The 12,833-nt window shown below is 37.0% G+C and overlaps 1 long non-coding RNA gene across 1 annotated transcript; it reads left to right on the top strand.

Moving 5' to 3' along the window:
- The first annotated feature begins 5,700 nt into the window (after positions 1-5,700).
- Positions 5,701-8,152, top strand: LOC113328452. Its single transcript, XR_003349424.1, has 5 exons — positions 5,701-5,922; positions 6,032-6,068; positions 6,164-6,211; positions 6,446-6,510; positions 6,592-8,152. It is a non-coding gene; the product is annotated as an uncharacterized LOC113328452 (long non-coding RNA).
- Positions 8,153-12,833: the final 4,681 nt, after the last annotated feature.

Genomic DNA, 12,833 nt, shown 5'->3' with positions numbered 1-12,833 from the left:
AGGATGTGTGATGTTGTTTCGATCTCCTGATTGCATATTTTGCAGATTTCCCCATCACACTGCATATGTCTATCCATTCTTTCATTACTTGGTACTATATCATTGAAACACTTCCATATAAAGTGCTTAACTCGTGGAAGTGTATTCAGAGCCCAAATTTCCTTGTACACCTTTGCCTTCTATGCATCAAAAACCTCATGTTTGTTTGTTTTTATCTCCACCAGTTTGTTGTATGCTGATTTAACCGTGAATTGTCCATTGCGGGTTAGAGTCCATACTATCTTTTCTTCTCCCGTTGTATTGATTCTTGTTTGAAGTATATTTTCCGCATCAGAATGTGTAAAAAGCCTTCGAATCAACTCAAGTTTCCAACTTCTTGTGTGAGTGTCTATTAACTTGTTTACTGTTGCATGGTTCTTTGCCTCGTCTTCACTAACAGCAGCCACAGGTGGAGTTTGGATATTTTGTATCCAGTTATCAGCCCATGTTTGAATGTTTGATCCATCACCCGTGAGACGAAAACTATTTTTCCTGACAAACTCCATCTTGTTTTATATGCTCTGCCATGCCCATGTGGTATCGTTTTTCTTCTTTGAGTTAAGAGTTGTTGTTGCTGGAAAATATCTTTGTTTTAGAGCAGATGCCCACAGCTGGTCTTGCTTCTGACATAATCTCCAGGCATCTTTACATAAAAGTGTTTGATTTAAACAAGCTAAATCTCTAAACCCCATACATCCTGTAGCTTTGTCCTTCCTAATTCTTGGCCAGCTAGCAATGTACAGTCCACCATTTTCTTGTTTATTCCACCAGTAGTCTCTCTGCACTTTGTCCATCTCTTTGATCTTAGCAGCAGGTATCTTAAACACTCCCATATTATGTGAAGGAAGAGCATTTAACACATGCTTGATGATGACTGATCTTCCAGGTTGGTTGATAAACTTTCCATGATATCTCTTTAAGCGTGTTCTCATATTGCTGATAAGAGAGTTGAAAGAGAGTGTCTTCTTCCTCTTTAAAAATAACGGAATGCCCAGATACTTTTCTTTAAAGTTCATCTTTTTCATTCGTAATCTTCTCAGTAAGATTTTACAGTGCCGTGATGGGAAGTGCTTGGAAAAGAAAACAACCGATTTCTCAAAATTAATTTGATGTCCTGATAATGTGTTGAATCTGTTGATAATTTGCAAGAGATTGTTGACATTATACATGTATGCCTTTACAAAGAGTAAGAAATCGTCCGCCAATAATAAGTGTCACTAGTGGAAAAGGGGGTTTTAATGACCCACACCCCCGACCCTCAATAGCGGTCAAGACGGTCCTACATTTAATAAAAATGCATAGCACAACCCGGAGTGTTAAAAACGGTCGTTGTATAAATTTTTTAATTCACGCCGATATCCCCGAGTCATCAACCCACACCGCGACTGTGTTACCTAGTTGAATCAGTGCTAATTTGCTTAGGTGGGACCTTCCTTTTCTCACCCGCGTTATCGATGCTATCCTCTTTATCTCTCCTCACCTGCGTTACTAGATGCTATCTCCTCCACATCCTTTCTATATCTTCATAAAATAGATGCTATCTCCTCCAAAAATAGTTTCGAATACAGCCAAAATGATAAAGAGACATCTAACTTCTTCCACCGAAGCATCAATAAAAATCAAGATTTAGTCCGCAAAGTGAAGATAATAAATAATACTGTCGTGATCCACCACTTGGAAACCAGAAAGATGACCTCTTTCAACCGCATCATTTATTAATTTGGAGATAATTTCAACCACCAAAAGAAAAAAAGTAATAATGAGTCTCCCTGCTTTAAACCCTTACTTGGTTTAAATTTCTCTTTTGATCCACCATTCACGAGAAGAGAAAGATGAGTAGAAGTTACACACCATTTGATCCAAGAGATCCATTGGTCGCCAAAATCATGCTTCTGTAAGATTGTAAACAAAGCTTACCAATTAACATTATCGAAACCTTTCTCCAAGTATATCTTACGCAAAATTCCAGGTTTCTTAGCCTTCAATCTGCTATCCACACACTCTTTGGAAATAAGAAAACTATCAAGAATCTATATATCATGAATAAAAGCCCCCTGAAAATCAGAAATTAGGACCGGCATCACCTTCTTCAAACGAATTGCATGTAACTTTGATAAAATTTTATACACTATCACAATGAGAATTAAGGATCTGAAGTCTCTAGGAGTACAAGAATCCCCCTTCTTAGGAATAAGAGTGATGAAATAGCAATTGAAGCGCCAATCAGTTGAACCAAATCTGTGAAAATATTTAACTAGATTCATGAAGGCTTCTTTTAACGTCCTCCAACAGTTCTTAAAGAATTCAGCAGTGAAGTCGTCCGGACCGGAGACTTGTTACACCCCATTTTCCTTACCACATCACAAACTTCTTCCTCAGTGAAATCCCGCTCAAGCAATAATCTGCCTATTTTCGGAAAGTGAAGATTTTTCATATGCGAGTTAACCTCGTCACCCTGTGTGAACAAAATAATGTAAAAGATTCGAAGTTCTTCCTTAATAATGTGTTGTTCAAAAAAATCTACCCCTCCTACTTGAAGTTTTGCGATTGTATTTCGCTTTTTCCTTGCAATGGCTATGTTATTAAAATACCTTGTATTTGAATCTCCCCAACTTTTTTTTTTTGATCTCAATTGCCATTTCCTTGCTTCCATTTCTTCTATATTTCTCAACTTCAGTTTACACTGAGTTCTCTCCTCCAGCTGAGTATGTTGAAGCGCACCCGTTTCCTCCAAAATGTTTAGCTCATGAATCCTTCCTGTGAGCTCCGAGTTATCCCTAGAAACATGCCAAAATTCCTGGTTTTTCAAAGGCTTAATAAGATGCTTCAAATTATAAAGTTTAAGAAAGAAACGAGTACTTTCACTTCCAGAATAAACCATAACCTCCTACCACCGCTTCACATTGGGAAGAAAATCCTTATGTTGAATCCATAGCCTGTCTAACTTGAAGTACGATACCGTTTTTGAAATTACCATAGGTGGATTGTGATCAGAAATAGTCCTAGTCAAGACCACCTGTAAATCATTCGGAAAATCCTCTTCGAAGTTATGGATAACAAAAATTGATCAAGCCTACACAAAAGAGGATTGGCTTGCTTATTTGACCATGTGAAAGCACCGCCTTGTTTCCATCTCATAGTTTTTTCAGTAGTTGGAGCTAGTTGTAATAGCTCGGTTTCCATTTTCAAATGAAGAGATTACAAAGGTTCCTTTTTCTCTAAAAAAGAGGGATGCGTTTTCGGGTTATATACTAGCTTTTTTTTTTTGATGCAAAACATAAATTTTTTTGCTTACTGGATTTCGGATGCAGGGTGTGCATCTTCCCAGATTACATTGGCAATGAAACTTGGTGGTAAAACTTGCCAAATCTTACAAACTTTAAAAATTCTGGCATGCTTGGCCAGAAAGTCTGATGGCTTATTAATTTTCCTCCTAATGAACTTGCACCTTCATAGGGGATGGTTGCATAATTTAGTCCTAATATCTAATAAGATAGAGTGATTCTCCCATGCTGCTTTATTCAGGTCCTGTGTAGCTGCTTCAACTACAAATTGCGCATCCAATTCAAACGTTACATACTGTAGGTTGAGATCGTCTGCCCATTCCATAGCTTTTAATAGGATCTCACATTCTGCATTTTCTGCACTCAAGTGTCTGTTTGCATAGGCACACTGTGCTTGCTCAAATTTTCCTGCAAAATTACGAAGTACTAGTCCAACGCCTGAGTGATTTTTATCAGTTTTTTTGAAAGCTGCATCACAATAAATAGAGTAATATGGATTGTTAGGTGGAGTCCAATGAGTTTGGACTGGAGTATTGCTGATGGTTGCACTGTTGTATGATTGTGATTCCTTTTTTTCATCTTTTTACTCGTTGCCCGATTTCATACGCTGCACATAATGTATGACTTATATTGGGTTTGGTTTTACATTCTCAAACACAAAATTGCATCATGCTTTCCATATTTCCCATATCATATTTTCCATCTGTACAGTCCAGTCATCAACCAAATTGTTCATCTCGTCATCAAACCAGCTGCAAATCCATTCGCTGACTGAGTTATTGTTTCTTGGTTACTCTGAATAGCCCCTGGAGTAGAAATTAGTACTTCCCTTGAGAAAGAACACTCCCATAGGATGTGTGATGTTGTTTCGATCTCCTGATTGCATATTTTGCAGATTTCCCCATCACACTGCATATGTCTATCCATTCTTTCATTACTTGGTACTATATCATTGAAACACTTCCATATAAAGTGCTTAACTCGTGGAAGTGTATTCAGAGCCCAAATTTCCTTGTACACCTTTGCCTTCTCTGCATCAAAAACCTCATGTTTGTTTGTTTTTATCTCCACCAGTTTTTTGTATGCTGATTTAACCGTGAATTGTCCATTGCGGGTGAGAGTCCATACTATCTTTTCTTCTCCCGTTGTATTGATTTCTGTTTGAAGTATATTTTTCGCATCAGAATGTGTAAAAATCCTTCGAATCAACTCAAGTTTCCAACTTCTTGTGTGAGTGTCTATTAACTTGTTTACTGTTGCATGGTTCTTTGCCTCGTCTTCACTAACAGCAGCCACATGTGGAGTTTGGATATTTTGTATCCAGTTATCAGCTCATATTTGAATGTTTGATTCATCACCCATGAGCCGAAAACTATTTTCCTGACAAACTCCATATTGTTTTGCATGCTCTGCCATGCCCATGTGGTATCCTTTTTCTTCTTTGAGTGAAGAGTTGTTGTTGCTGGAAAATATATTTGTTTTAGAGCAGATGCCCATAGCTGGTCTTGCTTCTGACATAATCTCCAGGCAGCTTTAAATAAAAGTGTTTTATTTAAACAAGCTAAATCTCTAAACCCCATACATCCTGTAGCCTTGTCCTTCCTAATTCTTGGCAGCTAGCAATGTACAGTCCACCACTTTCTTGTCTATTCCACCAGTAGTCTCTCTGCACTTTGTCCATCTCTTTGATCGTAGCAGCATGTATCTTAAACACTCCCATATTATGTGAAGGAAGAGCATTTAACACATGCTTGATGATGACTGATCTTCCAGGTTGGTTGATAAACTTTCCATGATATCTCTTTAAGCGTGTTCTCATATTGCTGATAAGAGAGTTGAAAGAGAGTGTCTTCTTCCTCTTTAAAAATAACGGAATGCCCAGATATTTTTCTTCAGAGTTCATCTTTTTCATTCGTAATCTTCTCAGCAAGATTCTACAGTGCCGTGATGGGAAGTGCTTGGAAAAGAAAACAACCGATTTCTCAAAATTAATTTGTTGTCCTGATACTGTGTTGAATCTGTTGATAATTTGCAAGAGATTGTTGATATTATGCATGTCTGTCTTTACAAAGAGTAAGCAATCGTCTGCGAATAATAAGTGTCACTAGTGGAAAAGGGGGTTTTAATGACCCACACCCCGACCCTCAATGGCGGTCAATGGACCGTGGACCGGTCAAGACTGTCCTACATTTAGTAAAAATGCGGAGCACAACCCAGAATGTTAAAAACGGTCGTTGTATAAATTTTTTAATTACGCTTATATTCCCGAGTCATCAACCCACACCGCGACTGCATTACCTAATCAGTGCTACTTTGCTTAGGTGGGACCTTCCTTTTCTCACCCGCGTTATCGATGCTATCCTCTTTATCTCTCCTCACCTGCGTTAATAGATGCTATCTCCTCCGCATCCTTTCTATCTCTTCATAAAGTTCACTCGTAGAGAAAAAACCAGACCACCCAAAATTTCTCCTCCTCTCTCAGAACTCCACCATAGAAACCTAATTAAGCCCTTACATCAGAAAATCTCACTAACATTAACCTTTTACATCTCTCAATTGTACAACAGTTAGGTTTAATTTTCAAAATCATCATGTACAGGTACATTTAGGGATTTTGATTGAAGTTTTCTTTTCCTTATTTTTTTTCTTTTAATGGTCGATTTTCTTGATGGGGGTATAACAATAATTGTTTTGCTGGTTGATTTCAGGTAAATCTCAACAGCTTTAGTTGTAGTTCTTCATCAGGTATAGTTAGGTTTTGGATTTAAGTTTTCTTTTTCTTTTACTGGTCGATTTGGTCACGGGGGTTTAACAATTATTGTTTTGTTGGTTGATTTCAGGCGGATTTCAACAGCTTAAGTTGCAGTTCAGATTTTCATCGTGTACAGGTACAGTTAGGATTTTATTCGATTTGGTTTCTTTCACTGTTAAAAAGTTTAGAAGAAAGTGATTCTCATATTTTGTCACCCAAAATTTCATGTTTTTTTTGAAAAAATTGATTTCTAGGGTTTCGATTTAAAGATTGAGAATAAGTTTTTATATTTGAGAGTATAATATTGTAGATAAACAATTCGATTGATAGATGATTCATTTATATTTATATTTTTATGTGTTTGTTTTAGGGTCTGGAACTGATTTACCCAGAAATATTCAGGGAGTTCTTTCTTCATTTTAGTGATTTTCTCTTGTAAGTTCTTAATCTATAACTTTTCATAATTTTTATTTTTGTTTTCAATTTTATATATTTTGACTTGATTTATTGGTTTAGTTTTGATGGAGATTAAAGAGATGGATGAGGTTTTGGAGATGCTGATGCTGTTTTGTAGATGGGTTTGTCTTCAATCTCAAGACTGATGCAGTGGATTTGAGAATTGCAGTTAGAGAACTGAAGATGGAGTTGTTGCTGTGTGAGGTAGAGATGAACATGGAGTTTTGGCTTCAAGTTTAGAAGTGGATTCGAAGTCAAGGATGAGAAGGAAATGTGGGGCGACTATGTAATTGAAACGATGAATATGCAGAGAAGATTAATTATTTGCAGTATGCAGCTGGTGGTTGTGATTAGGGGTTGGTGTGTTTAGATGTAGCTGAACTGAAATGCAAGTGTTGGTGGTGGCTTTGATGTGGTGGACAAGATGGTATGTAGGTGGATTTATGAACTGGGATTGTGGAATTTCAGGTGGTACTGGTGGTGCTGAGAAAGAGAATGGGAAGTGACAGTGGCTGGATGTTGTTGAATGCACTGGAAGTGGTAGTGCTGTTGTGAGACTTGAGGAGCATGTTTTGCAATTTTTATACCTTGAATATCACCTGAGAATTCTGCATGAGTAAGAGCCCTTGTAAACACTTCCATTGTGATCAAGCAGAGATAAGGTGATAATGGATCACCTTGTCGAATCCCTCATGTTGGTTTAAAAGGATGACAAGGTGAACCATTCAGAAGAACTTGAATTTCCGTAGTCGACAGGCATTCATGGACTAGATCACACCATTTATTGCTAAAACCCAGTTTTAAAATAACATCCTTCGGAAAACTCCACTCTACACGATCAAAATCTTTACTCGTGTCCAGCTTCATGGCCAGATAATGCTTCTTGTTCTTCTTCTTTTTTTATATAGTGAATTAATTCTTGGGCTAAGGTGATATTATCACTTATCTGTCTTCCCGGAAACATATGCAGCTTGCATTGGGGAGATGAATTTATCTAGATGAGTCTTTAATCTGGTTGCAATTAGCTTTGTAATCAGCTAGTATGTAGAGTTGCACAGAGCGATGGGCCTGTAGTCTCCTGGTGTGTTAAGAAGATTAGTTTTAGGTATAAGACATAAATTTGTCTTATTCATCTTCTTCAAAAGTCTCCCTGAAGTAAAGAAGGATTGAATCATACTTATAACATCTTCTCTGACTATTGACCATTGAGATTGAAAAAAACCGGGAGGAAAACCATCAGGACCCGGTGCTTTTCATGGCTGCATACACTTTAGCAGTGCTCTAATTTCAGTTTCATCTGGGATCCTTGTAAGCTCTATATTCACTTCATCAGAGATGCAAGCTGGGAGGAGATCTAGAAGCTCAACGTCTCTTGGAGGATTTGTAGTGCTCATGATGTTCTTGAAGTGTGAAGTTAATAATTCTTCAAGATTGTTTCTTCCCGTACACCAACTTCCATTCTGCTTCTGGAGAGTTTCTATCCTGTTTCTAGCTCTTCTCTTGTTTGCTTGAAGATGAAAATGTTTTGTATTTTGATCCAGTTCAGGGAATAGAGTTTCTCTGGATTTTTGCCTGTAAAATTCTTCTTCACGAGCATGCGATTCTTTAATTTCCTTTTCAACTTCTATCACTTGCTGAGTATTATCCTTATTCTGTTGTGGTTGTTGGATGACTGTAAGTTGCTGTTGAAGATTCTTTAGCTTTTCCTGAATATTTCCAAAGGTTAATCTGTTCCATAGCGATAAGGTACACCTGGTCTCAGATAATCTTTTATCTAACGTAAAAGCTGATGACCCTCTGAAACTTCTTGCCCAAGCATTACGTATCTCAGTTGTACACGTCTGGGTTATATACTAGCTTTTACATAACCATTATATAGGGTTGATTAATTCTTAAAAAAAATACAAGACTACAAATTATTCTTAATAAATAAGACTAAATTTAAACTGAAAAAGATAAAAGATTTTTGTGAACAAATTCGATTATTTTGAAGGATCTGTTCAAGAGTTTCTTACTAGGTCACCACTAATTTATGATCGGACAAGAACATTTGGAAACCGGATTGACACTTATAATCATGTCTAATTTTGGTTCAAATGGTAATCGGAAAGTACTAGTCCCGTTGATAATCATAGGAAAGGTTACACATTGAAATCAACTTTTGAAACCAGGGTCAAGGTCATTATAATGGATTTTAACAGTGAGTACAAGATTAGAGATGCAGCAAGATATGATACAAGTCCGAACATACTTATCACCTTCTACTAAAGACTTTAAATGGAGAGAGAAAGAGTGCTGACGTGGAGGAGATTTTGAAGCTATTTCCGATCTAAAATCTCAAAAATTTCTCCCTCAAGGAATCTTATCGAGTAAAAGGAGGATTGACAGTAAACCTTATAAGTGAAATTCAGAAAGCAGATGCAGAAAAATCTCAACAGAGTTTGGTGCTCCTACTCTGCAGGAATCAATTGGAGATCAAAACAAGCAAGAATGGAGAGGTTTGTTTCCAAAACCTAGAGCAGTTTCTTCAATCATCCCTATGAAGTTTACTCCTCCGGTAGAAGTAAATGGAAAACCCCATATAGAATCTCAAATAGATGAACTCTCAGCAGGGATGAAAAAATGTGTTAACAGGGTGGTGGGTTTTTGTGGGTAAATGACAATCATTTAAAGTTGTTCAACTTGCAGTGAGGAAGCTAAGGAACTTCAAGAAAGAGGTAACAATTAAGTTGTATAACAATGTTGTTTTCATTTTCTATTTCAAAGATGAGAAGTATAGAAAATTAGTGTCGGGGAAAGGATTTGTTTTTATCTCAGGAAAACTCTTTCAATTGAGACCTTCGACTCAATTGTTAGATAACTCTATCTCTATGATCAAAGCAGTCCCAGTGTGGGTAATGATTTACGGGGTTCCATTACATTTGTGGGATAATGATGGATTAGGTTTGGTTGCTAGTTTTTTAGGAAAACCTTTATATGTTGATGATTGTACCTTAAATCAAGATAGATTAGCATATGCCAGGGTTTGTGTTGAAATTGATACAAATTTCAAACACCCTTCTAACATCCAACTAGTGATAGATGGAAAGATAGTTATTGAATTGCATGTAAAATATCAGTGGAAACCATCTCAATGTGATGTATGCTAGGTTTTTGGGCATGCTACAAATTCATGTTCAAAGAAGGTGAAAAACATATGGAATCCAAAGAAGGATGGTAAGTCTTTGCAGGTGGAAGACATGGTAGGAATCGAAATTTTATTTGATGGTGGAAGTAAAGATGTCGAGATAGGAATTGGTGGTATTCCAAAAGTGATTGAAGCTGCATCAAATCCAGTTCCAGTTGCAACAACCAAGGATGCACTAGACACTTCATCTCAGGAAGCAATAACACAAAGTACGACACCATACGCTCCATCTCAGGAAGCTTTGTCAACTACAATGGATGCCAACAGTAAATTAGAAAACGCTACATGCAGTGGAACAGCTGCTAAGACAGTGGTAGTGCAAAATACAATGGAAGTAGCAAAGCCTACTCCAATGCAGACTAAACCTAAGCATAACCCCTTCCGTATATCAAGTGATTTCGCTTACCAGTTGAAAGATTTGGAGAAGAATGCTAATAAGAGGGATGACAAAGTTAGAGATTCAGAGGCATCTAGTGATAAAGTTGGGGACAGGAAATCAGTTAGCAAAAACTCTCCTGTCAGGTAGGCAAGCACTAATGTCTTAACTTCTAATGCAAGAGAAATTACTATAAATAATGCAGTCCCAGCAAGTGTCGATGGTAACTGGAAGACAGCCTCAAGTAGGGGATCTCCTGCTAAGATCGATAGAATGGATAAAGGGGAACTAACAAGAAGGCGAATGGTGGTTCATCTGGCACAGTTTATATCAATAACTCCTTCATAATTTTAAGTAATGTGAATGTCTCAGCTCTTCAGGAAGATGATGGGACTAGGGAGGAATGGAAGAAATTGAATTTGAGAAATCTCTTAAACTTTTGACAAGCGAGGACAAGGCTTCAATATGGAAAGAAAGAGAGCTTCAGAGACTTACCTGGTATGGTAAGAATGTGAATCTGAGTAATGAAAATTTGGGAAGAGGACAAAGATCGCAAATTAAGAAGCGTCCCTAGTTTCTTGGGGCTCTGAATTGGTTCCCTTCTGTTACTGATTAGTCTTGGAGATGGCTGTTGCCCTCCATTTAGGTTTCTCTGTTTTTGGTGTTGGCTATAGCCTTCCCTCGAGACATGCTTCGTCACTTTATCTTGTTTTCTCTTTTCAGTGTAATTAATAAAATCGTAACCTTCTCTATCAAAAAAAAAAAGTCCGAATAGACTTCGAACCGTATCAGAAAATCCAACTTAAAGAAAACCAAAGACACATCAAATGAAAAAAAAAAGCAAACACAAGTATAAAGAAAATTAACAGATCGTTGTTGACAAAAGTAAGCAAAGAGGCTTCCATACGCGAATTTAAGGACATATTTTTATTAACCTGTCTTGCCGGAGTCCATCAATATGGCTGGTTCAAATGGCTTGAGTGCTGTATAATTAAGAAGTTCCTGTAAATTCATGCACACCCAAAATTTCTGGATCAAATCTGCTTCTTGGTTGTTCGGGGTCAACTTAATGACGTCTGCAGCCACTACAGGGTACATTCCTCCATAGAAATTCTTTGGTTCTCAAAAGAGTATCATCCTTCACAAACGATTGAACATCAAGATCTTCAAACGGAACCCAGTTACTAGGAACTTTATGACCAGTAATCAACCATTGTTTTTTATTGGCCGATCTACGATGTTTTTTTTTTAATCAATACAACAACGAATATATATATGTATAGATTAAGGAGTTACAATAAGAGACTCCATCTCACAGAAGAGACAGAGCCAAAGGTTATAAGAAAACAAGGCCGATCTACGATGTGATGTGGTGGATCTCAACATTTGCTTCTGGAGAAGAGTTTGCAATATATATCTTCTTCGGTATTGAAAAAAAAAAAGGTGACGAGGTCTTATAAGATCCAACAGAAAAATGTTTTCTTGGAGCTCTGAAATAGAGATATAAATATTAAACAATTAACTAAGTAATCATACATTATTTAGATGATGTATTAATTGATCTGCATAGCTGGTGGCTTCTGTAGGAGTGAAATATCGCACATTCATTATGTATGCGAAGTAAAGGTCATCAAGTCTAAGCGAAGACCATCGCATATTCTAAAATTAGGATGACGTATTTAATGATGTCAACATAATCACGAGTAAAGTGTGATGATCTGTGCGAAAGAGTAGAGTGTGCGAAGTTGAGCGAATGTAGATGAGCGATTATAACGCGCAGTGATTCCAAAAATAGGGGATCTATTAGCTGTCATCCACTATGTATTACCCTATATAAGGGGAAGGAAACTGTGTATTGGGAGAGATCTCTAAGGTGAGTGTTAGACAAGAAATTAGGAGAGAGAAAGTTTATTTGGTGAGCAAATAAAATCTTTGTAATATTTTGTATTCGATTTCAAGATCTTGATTAATAAACGAGTGATTTTCATCATGATTACTTAGAGAATTATATAGTATAAAATGGATGTGGTTGTAGGATTTCCTGCAACTACATTTTGGCGCTAGAAACAGGGAGGAATGATATATCCTGTTGGTGAATTCGTTTAGAAATCAAGTTTCCAAAATTAAACATCTAGTATTTTTCTTTAAACATTTGAATTTTCATCATCGCATTTTTTTTCAATCTGTTAATACAAGAAAGTGGTAATGGTAAGAATCAGATCTACTGTTGGCAAGCGGCAACATCTAGAAGAAGTAAAAGAATTTCCGAACGAAGAAGAGGTGAAATTCCTGAACAACTAGAGGAAGGAGAAAGAGAAAATCAAAGAAATGATGTTTTGAATGGACTACAACATACACAAGAGCAAAATAATGGTATTGATTATGATAGAGTGAGTATTCATACTGCACATACGAATTCTACCGAAGAAGAGATACAAAGAACTGGAGATGAAGGAAGGATTGAAGGAAATGAAGAAAATATGACACTTGAAGAACTTAGACAAAGATTGATTGCAGAACGACAAAGAGCGTGCGAATTTGATACGTCAGAATGATGACTTAAGAGAAGAGAATCTCAGATTGCAAGCACAAAGATCAAGAAGCGCTACGCGATCAAGATAAAGGATCAGTAGAATTTCGTCAAGACAAAGTCAGTCTAATCGAAGAGATGCAAGGAGAGAGCATACATTAGGTAATATTGAGGAGAACTTACACGTAGATGATAATCTACAAGATCAA

The sequence above is a fragment of the Papaver somniferum genome, unplaced genomic scaffold (genome assembly GCF_003573695.1).
Source record: "Papaver somniferum cultivar HN1 unplaced genomic scaffold, ASM357369v1 unplaced-scaffold_107, whole genome shotgun sequence".
Taxonomy (NCBI): domain Eukaryota; kingdom Viridiplantae; phylum Streptophyta; class Magnoliopsida; order Ranunculales; family Papaveraceae; genus Papaver; species Papaver somniferum.
Note: the sequence above shows the minus strand (reverse complement) of the source record. Positions and strands in the feature narration are given on the sequence as shown.